General features: G+C 35.7%; 2 long non-coding RNA genes across 2 annotated transcripts; both read right to left on the bottom strand.

Moving 5' to 3' along the window:
- Nucleotides 1-1,432: 1,432 nt before the first annotated feature.
- On the bottom strand, nucleotides 1,433-3,571 carry LOC145813516 (uncharacterized). The gene is made up of 3 exons (XR_014356632.1): nucleotides 3,458-3,571; nucleotides 2,477-2,530; nucleotides 1,433-1,710 (listed from the first exon to the last, which is right to left on the bottom strand). It is a non-coding gene; the product is annotated as an uncharacterized LOC145813516 (long non-coding RNA).
- A 3,981-nt stretch (nucleotides 3,572-7,552) lies between these two features.
- On the bottom strand, nucleotides 7,553-9,691 carry LOC145813515 (uncharacterized). Its single transcript, XR_014356631.1, has 3 exons — nucleotides 9,578-9,691; nucleotides 8,597-8,650; nucleotides 7,553-7,830 (listed from the first exon to the last, which is right to left on the bottom strand). It is a non-coding gene; the product is annotated as an uncharacterized LOC145813515 (long non-coding RNA).
- Nucleotides 9,692-10,204: the final 513 nt, after the last annotated feature.

Below are 10,204 nucleotides of genomic sequence, written 5' to 3'. Positions count from 1 at the left end.
TCCATGATAAAAGCAAGCATTTTGGTACAAGATTTCATTTCATATGAGAATGCATAAGTAAAGAAGAAATCCAATTAATACACCCAAAGAGTAAAGATCAAGTTGCAGACATATTTACGAAGCCCCTCAAAACAACATTTGTGAAGCTACGAAAAATGCTCAGAGTTACCTTATTTGGTGATTCAAGTTTAAGGGGGAATGTTGGAGAGTAAACATGAATCCTCAAGTATTCTCGAGAAGCTTCTTGAAAATAGTAAAAGACAACTTACCAGAAGTTTAAAGAAGAAGATGAAGCTTTATGGAAGCTACCACTGACCATGAGTTGGAACTAGGTAAGAAGCTTACCACTTAAGCTATGGAATTTAGCACACGGTTTGTACAGGGAAACAAACCTATAAATAGGTATCACTGAATAAAGGAATGGGTAAGAGGATTTACCTTTTCAGTGACTCACCCGTTACACACAATTAGGTTGTCCCTTTGAATCTAGATCTTGGGATCTCCATTCAACTGAGTTGGGTTTTCCGTTTTAGTAATATTAACTAAGGGCCTTAACCCCATTCCTCTTGATGACGTTTCTACTAGCTCTCGAGTTAACCCTTTGGTTAGCGGATCCACAATGTTGTTCTTAGACTTTACATAGTCTAGAGAGACAACTCCATTAGAGAGTAGTTGTCGTATGGAATTATGTCTACGACGGATATGTCTAGACTTTCCATTATACATATTACTCTATGCCCATAGATGATGATAGTTTGTTGTATAGATATAATCAATCAGAATAAATAAAAACCCATAAGAGGTTTGAGAGATAGAGAGGTGGGAGATAAAAACCCACAGATTTGTATTGTTATTTTGTAAAAATAAATTCATTCATTTGTGTTGTGTGAGACATCAAAACTTCATACAAAATATATAGAAGCCCACCATTAGAAACCTCTTATGGGTTTTTATTTATTCTGATTGATTATTTCTATATAACAAATAATCATCATCTATTTATAGGTTTGTTTCCGTGTACAAACCGTGTGTTGAATTCCATAGCTTAAGAGCTAAGGTTCTTCCCTAGTTACAACTCATAGTCGACGGTAGCTTCCATGAAGTTTCATCTTAATCATCAAACTTTTGGTTAGTTCTCTTCTACCATATTCAAGCTTTTCCAAGAGTATTCTTGATGCTTTTTCATCTCATTCTTCCATCTTTAAGCTGCTTTTGGAGACTTCAAGTTACTTTCCAACATCCCCTCCCCCCCTTAAACTTGAATCACCAAATAAGGTAACTCTGAGTATTTTTCGTAGCTTCAGAAATTTTGTTATTTCGAGGGGCTTTGTAAATATGTCTGCTGTCACACCCCAAATCCGAGCATGACCGGCCGTGGCCCACAGGGACTTAGCCCAAGGCACACGTAAGCCTAAACACGAAATCCAATCATATTGAACAACTGAACAATAGTCCAATAATAAATAACCAAAACTCAATCCAGACATGTCACAATTATAAACGGCAAAATCAACCGTAATCACAAACCATCCAAACTTATGGGATATAAACAACCCACATATAAAAAAAATAATCCTAAATGAACTTCGATAAGAATAAATATAAATATGCACAAATTTGACATAACACTCTAAACTAAAGGAATGCCCTAGAGGTCCATGCAATTGAGTCCCCGCTACGCCATGAGTCCACTCTAAGTCCTTCTAACACCTGGAAATGGTAAACAACTAAGTCAGCTGATAGCTCAGTGAGTAGCAACATGGATAGTAAATACAGTTTTGAAAACAGGGTTCAATTCCAAAATAAGATATATATCACAGAAACTAGATTGGCATACAGTTTGGTAAATACAATCTGTTTCAAAAAGATGGTTCCACAGTTCAACACTTAAAATACTCATGTCTCGCAAGAACATGATAAACAACATTTTCCACTTAAAACAGATTATAACATGAACACCAATAATTTTCTGGGTACCAATAAAAACAAATAATCTGCCACACATTTCTCAGGCTATAAGCCCCGTTGGATCCAATACCGAACTAAGAGTCATCCTCAGGGTGGCACCTGGGCCTTTTCTCAAAGACGATCCGATTGAAGGTCACCTAGTTGTTTTTAAAGGTCTGTTCCTTACAATCGTTGAGCACTAGAGTCATCACGGCCCAACCCGGATCTGTTCCCTAGTGGCCAGAGTCACCACACACAGTGGAATAATTTCCCTGGACTAAATACACACATGGTCCCAATAATCAATACACATCAGTTTCGCAAAACATGGTAGTTCATCATTATAAACATGAGACCAAAACAAATAGTTTACAGTATGCCAAGTTCACACATGTTTCAGAAATAATTTGATTCAATTGATAATATAATAATTTATCAAAACAGTTTAATCATAAAACAACAATTTAATTTTTCCAACAGTTCGGGGTAGGGGAACATTTATAAAAATACGTAGCATGAAACTACTCACCTGGAAACGAAATAATATAATCCTCGAATAGAGTATGAAAGTCCAACTAGTGCCCTGAACCAATATGAAAACTACACGTCACTGCTAATTTAAAAATACTAAAGAATACGAACTGAGTAACCCCAAACTAAAGCGCACTAACACGGCTCAACCCAACTCACCGTTACTCTTAAATATTACCTAAGTTCATGTTCTTCAAGGTCTAAAATCACCCAAGACATAGGTTCCGATCGAAACTTAACTAAAAATAACTTTAAGATAAAACAGAATTTCAAACAAGCCTTCCCAACCTATTTGCTAACTTTGAAAATTTCAAAACCCACTCCACTCTATTCGAAAAATTCTAATAACCTCCAGATATGATCTAATATATCCTAAGTTTCAAACCCAATTGGTTTCACTTGATTTGCTTATCAAAATAATTTCCTACAATTAATTATATCCAAACAGGTTGTTTTCTGCAGCACTTTAAAGAAATTGACGGTTCTATTAATATACACGAGCAATCAATGCAAGGCCAAAAACATACGAAACTAGTCTCGTAACCGGTTCTAATGACACTAATTTGATAATTTTTGGATTTATACCCAAAGAGAACAACAATCCCGAATTTACTGTTTCGGACTGGTTTCCTGGACAGATTTGAATACCTCAATTTATATGGATTTCGACTCCCAAAAATTATGAAAAAATTCAGATATGCAATTCAATGTGTAATTGATCTACTGTAAAAATTTAAGATTAAAATTCATCCGTTTGATATGGTTTCTTGATTTTTAAAGTTTGCAATTCTGTGCAGAATTTTTTTTTTGGACTGAAAATTACACCCAATCTTTACACATAAATTTAGCTCCTCAAGTTTCTTAATAGGATATCTATATACACAATACATAAACCTACAACCTCTCCATGAATGAATAAAATAATTATAGAATAAGGATAGAACAAAGAAAGAAGAGAAGAAAACCTAAGAGGGCTAACCTTTGATGATCACACACAACACAACACACCCAAAAGTTCTTTGATTGCAACATCTTCTTCTTTTTTTTCCTTCTCTCAAACCTTCTCCCGTGACTGCTGTGTTGTTGCCCTATGTGGTGAACAAATAATAGAGTAGGGTTTGTGTTTATTTTATTTTATACTAGTAGTAGGCACACATAGGTCAAATAAATAAATAAATATACAAAATATATGTATAAGTTATATGTAACTCAAATGGTAGGAGTCTTATATATTAACCTTGTGGTCTAGAGTTCAAGTCACACCCTCCTCTCTCTCTCTATATATATATTTTTTATAATAAATCTTGCCTCTAAATTAAATGCTTTCACCACAAATTTATTTTAAGTTTAAAATTAATTAAAACATCCTCCAATAATATTTAATTTGCACCTTAGAATTCACCACAAAAATATTTGAGATTGTAATATTATTATTTAATTATTTACTTAATTTTTATATTCGGGTTCTCACATTCTCCCCTCCTAAAAAAAAGTTTTGTCCTCGAAACTAACCTGAGTAAATCATGAGAATAGATGTGGGTACTTCTTGCGCATCTCATCCTCGCGTTCCCAAGTTGCCTCTTCAACTAGATGATTACGCCACAGTACCTTAACCAATTTAATGGCATTTGTACGCAACATTTTCTCTTCTGAATACAAAATCTGAACAGGCATCTCCTCATACGAAAAATCCTCTCTAATCTAAAGCGGCTCATAATCTATCACATACGACGGACTGTGCACATATTTCCTCAGCATAGACGCGTAAAACACATTATGCACTCCTGCCAACCTAGGGGGTAAAACAACACGGTACACAACCTCACTAACCTTTTCTAATACCTCAAATGGTCCAACGTATCTAGAACTCAACTTTCATTCCTTTCCAAACCTGATGACTCCTTTCCATGGTGATACTTTCAAGAATACCATATCCCCCACATGAAACTCTAAATCTCTCCTATGATGATCAGCATAACTTTTTTGTTTACTCTGAGCAGTCAATAATCTCTCTCTAATGATTATAATTTTCTGTGTAGCATCCTCCACCAAATCAAGTCCCAACATTTGCCTCTTACCAACCTCATACCAGCACAAGGAGCCCTACACTTCCTCACATACAAAGCCTCATAAGGAGTTACTCCCAAACTAGAATGATAACTATTATTATACGCATACTCCATGAGCAGCAAATAATCATCCCAATTACCTCTCCACTCCAAAGCATAAGCCCTCAACATATCCTCAAGGATTTGAATAGTCCTCTCTGATACCCCATCTATCTAAGGGTGATAAGCTGAACTAAAATTTAACCAAGTACCAATAGCTGACTGTAACGCACCCCAAAACGTAGACACAAAACGAGGGTCCCGATCTGACACTATTGACACAGATGCACCATGCAATCTAACAATCTCCTTCACATACAACTGTGCAAATTGAGCTAGAGAATAGGTCATCCATATTGCAATAAAATGTGCTGACTTGGTTAATCTATCAACAACTACCCAAACTGCATCGTGATTACTACTAGTACGAGGTAAACCACACACAAAGTCCATGGTATCATGATCCCACTTCCACTCTGGTATAGGCAAGGGTTGTAGTTTGCCCGCAGGTTTCTAATATTCTACTTTAACTTGTTGACACACCAAACATTGAGCCACAAATTCTACAATATCTCCCTTTATACCATTCCACCAAAAATGTTCATAAAGATCCCGATACATCTTAGTACTTCCAAGATGAATGCTATAACTATAACTAGAACTATGTGCCTCTACCATAATCTCCTTCCTCAAATCACCACCAGCAGGAACACAAATTCAGCCACGGAATCTAAGCAACCCATCATCACTAACCACAAAGTCTATATGCTTACCCTCTGCCATCTTTCCTTTAATACGCTCACACTGGGGGTCAATCTCCGGTGCTATACGAATCTGTTCTCTCAAGGTCAGCTGAACTTTCAATTGACTACAATAAGCCCTATCACCAGGCGTAACAACCTCAAGCCTCAAACATCTCATGTCTTTCACCAAACAACTCTCAATAGACAAAGCAGCTACATCTTCGACTACTACTTTCCTACTCAAGGCATCTACCACCACATTTGCCTTTCTCGGATGATACAAAATATTCACATTGTAATCTTTTAACAACTCATGCCATATATATATATATATATATATTTTTGCCTCAAATTTAATTCCTTCTGTGTGAAAATATACTTCAAACTCTTATGATCAATGTAAATCTCACATGACTCTCCATAAATAATGTCGCCAAATCTTAAGAGCGAAAATCACTGCTACGATAATTTCTCTCATGTACTTTCCACTATCATGACGCATAAGCAATCACCTTCCCATGTTGCATGAGCACACATCCTAAACCCTATCGTGAATCACTATAAATCACAAAACTACCACCACCTGTAAGTAAGACAAGGATTGGAGCTGATATCAACCTTTGTTTAAACTCTTGGAAGCTACACTCACAATTATCATTCCACTCAAACTTACCTCTTTCCTAGTGAGATTTATAAATGGCAAAGCCATACGGGAGAATCCCTCCACAAACTGTCTATAATATCCAGCAAGCCCTAGAAAGCTACGTACCTCTGTCACAGAAGTAAGTCGTGGCCAATCAATAATTGCTTCCACTTTCATGCTATCCACAAATACCCCATCTTCACTCACTACATGACCCAAAAAGGATACACTGCTCAACTAGAATTAACACTTCTTAAATTTTGCACACAATCTCTTCTCCCTAAGGATCTGCAGTACTACCCTCAAATGCTGCTCATGCTCCTCCTTACTCGATTAAATTAGGATGTCATCAATAAACACTACCACAAATTTATGTAGTTGGGGTTTAAATACTATGTTCATTAAATCCATGAATGCGGCTGTTGCATTTGTGAGACCAAAAGGCATCGCCAAAAACTCATAATGCCCATAACGGTTTCTAAAAGCAGTCTTAGGAAAGTCCTCATCCCTTACTTTCAACTAGTGATAGCCTAACCTCAAGTCAATGTTAGAGAATACTTGAACTCCCTACAATTGGTCAAATAGGTCATCAATACGTGGCAAAGGATACATATTCTTCACTTTGACTTTGTTTGGTTCTCTATAATCAATACACAACCTCATAGACCCATCATTCTTCTTCACAAACAACACAGGTGCTCCCCAAGGTAAAACACTAGCCTTAATTAAACATTTGTCTAACAACTCCTATAACTGAGTTTGTAACTCCCTCAACTCCAATGGTGCCATTCTATAGGGTGCTTTAGAGATAGGTGTTGTATTAGGGGTCAAGTCAACGGAAAATTTGACCTCACGGTCTGGAGGAAGACCAGGTAGATCCTTTAGAAAAACATCAACACATCACTTACTACAGGAAACTCCTCTAACTTCTACTCTGGTTGTTCGATACTCACCACACAAGCTAAATAATCATGACACCCTTTACTTAACATTCGATTAGCCTAAAGGAAAGAAGTAAAACAGATAGGAGACCATTTCCTATCGCCCTGAAAGAAAAACTCAAGTTGTCCCAACATAGCAAAAACTACCCTCTTTCTAAAATAATCAACAGAGACATGATGCTTTGTCAACCAATCCATCCCCAAAATCACATAAAAATCCTTTATCTCTAAAGAAATCAAATCCACTGCAAAAATCCAACCATCCATCTTTATCTCACAAGATCTACAGACATCTCCCAACACTACTGTTTCTCCTAATGGATTACACACTGTAATACAAACATCAAAGGCTCACCAGGAATAGACAATCAGTGTAGATATCTAGGTGCCAACTCTTAACCTTCAAAATGAAATCAAGAACGATTTAACACAAGCTTAAACAAAACTAACTTAACCAAACACTACTAAGGACTATAGGGACTCGGACCTCGTCTAAATGATGAAATGCAAGGTATGTAACTTGATAAATCTATAGCTCTGATACCATAATTGTCACACCCCAAATCCGAGCATGACCGGCCGTGGCCCACAGGGACTTAGCCCAAGGCACACGTAAGCCTAAACACGAAATCCAATCATATTGAACAACTGAACAATAGTCCAATAATAAATAACCAAAACTCAATCCAGACATGTCACAATTATAAACGGCAAAATCAACCGTAATCACAAACCATCCAAACTTATGGGATATAAACAACCCACATATAAAAAAAATAATCCTAAATGAACTTCGATAAGAATAAATATAAATATGCACAAATTTGACATAACACTCTAAACTAAAGGAATGCCCTAGAGGTCCATGCAATTGAGTCCCCGCTACGCCATGAGTCCACTCTAAGTCCTTCTAACACCTGGAAATGGTAAACAACTAAGTCAGCTGATAGCTCAGTGAGTAGCAACATGGATAGTAAATACAGTTTTGAAAACAGGGTTCAATTCCAAAATAAGATATATATCACAGAAACTAGATTGGCATACAGTTTGGTAAATACAATCTGTTTCAAAAAGATGGTTCCACAGTTCAACACTTAAAATACTCATGTCTCGCAAGAACATGATAAACAACATTTTCCACTTAAAACAGATTATAACATGAACACCAATAATTTTCTGGGTACCAATAAAAACAAATAATCTGCCACACATTTCTCAGGCTATAAGCCCCGTTGGATCCAATACCGAACTAAGAGTCATCCTCAGGGTGGCACCTGGGCCTTTTCTCAAAGACGATCCGATTGAAGGTCACCTAGTTGTTTTTAAAGGTCTGTTCCTTACAATCGTTGAGCACTAGAGTCATCACGGCCCAACCCGGATCTGTTCCCTAGTGGCCAGAGTCACCACACACAGTGGAATAATTTCCCTGGACTAAATACACACATGGTCCCAATAATCAATACACATCAGTTTCGCAAAACATGGTAGTTCATCATTATAAACATGAGACCAAAACAAATAGTTTACAGTATGCCAAGTTCACACATGTTTCAGAAATAATTTGATTCAATTGATAATATAATAATTTATCAAAACAGTTTAATCATAAAACAACAATTTAATTTTTCCAACAGTTCGGGGTAGGGGAACATTTATAAAAATACGTAGCATGAAACTACTCACCTGGAAACGAAATAATATAATCCTCGAATAGAGTATGAAAGTCCAACTAGTGCCCTGAACCAATATGAAAACTACACGTCACTGCTAATTTAAAAATACTAAAGAATACGAACTGAGTAACCCCAAACTAAAGCGCACTAACACGGCTCAACCCAACTCACCGTTACTCTTAAATATTACCTAAGTTCATGTTCTTCAAGGTCTAAAATCACCCAAGACATAGGTTCCGATCGAAACTTAACTAAAAATAACTTTAAGATAAAACAGAATTTCAAACAAGCCTTCCCAACCTATTTGCTAACTTTGAAAATTTCAAAACCCACTCCACTCTATTCGAAAAATTCTAATAACCTCCAGATATGATCTAATATATCCTAAGTTTCAAACCCAATTGGTTTCACTTGATTTGCTTATCAAAATAATTTCCTACAATTAATTATATCCAAACAGGTTGTTTTCTGCAGCACTTTAAAGAAATTGACGGTTCTATTAATATACACGAGCAATCAATGCAAGGCCAAAAACATACGAAACTAGTCTCGTAACCGGTTCTAATGACACTAATTTGATAATTTTTGGATTTATACCCAAAGAGAACAACAATCCCGAATTTACTGTTTCGGACTGGTTTCCTGGACAGATTTGAATACCTCAATTTATATGGATTTCGACTCCCAAAAATTATGAAAAAATTCAGATATGCAATTCAATGTGTAATTGATCTACTGTAAAAATTTAAGATTAAAATTCATCCGTTTGATATGGTTTCTTGATTTTTAAAGTTTGCAATTCTGTGCAGAATTTTTTTTTTGGACTGAAAATTACACCCAATCTTTACACATAAATTTAGCTCCTCAAGTTTCTTAATAGGATATCTATATACACAATACATAAACCTACAACCTCTCCATGAATGAATAAAATAATTATAGAATAAGGATAGAACAAAGAAAGAAGAGAAGAAAACCTAAGAGGGCTAACCTTTGATGATCACACACAACACAACACACCCAAAAGTTCTTTGATTGCAACATCTTCTTCTTTTTTTTCCTTCTCTCAAACCTTCTCCCGTGACTGCTGTGTTGTTGCCCTATGTGGTGAACAAATAATAGAGTAGGGTTTGTGTTTATTTTATTTTATACTAGTAGTAGGCACACATAGGTCAAATAAATAAATAAATATACAAAATATATGTATAAGTTATATGTAACTCAAATGGTAGGAGTCTTATATATTAACCTTGTGGTCTAGAGTTCAAGTCACACCCTCCTCTCTCTCTCTATATATATATTTTTTATAATAAATCTTGCCTCTAAATTAAATGCTTTCACCACAAATTTATTTTAAGTTTAAAATTAATTAAAACATCCTCCAATAATATTTAATTTGCACCTTAGAATTCACCACAAAAATATTTGAGATTGTAATATTATTATTTAATTATTTACTTAATTTTTATATTCGGGTTCTCACATCTGCAACTTGATCTTCACTATTTGTGAGTATCAATTAGATTTCTTGTTTTCTTATGCATTCATGTATGAAATGAAATCTTCTGTTGATATGCTTGCTTCTATCATGGAAAAATGGATTCTTTCCTAACTGGAT

The sequence above is a fragment of the Camellia sinensis genome, chromosome 15 (assembly GCF_055761805.1).
Source record: "Camellia sinensis isolate YWXY chromosome 15, ASM5576180v1, whole genome shotgun sequence".
NCBI classification, from domain to species: Eukaryota; Viridiplantae; Streptophyta; class Magnoliopsida; order Ericales; family Theaceae; genus Camellia; species Camellia sinensis.
This window is presented reverse-complemented; position numbering and strand designations above follow the sequence as displayed.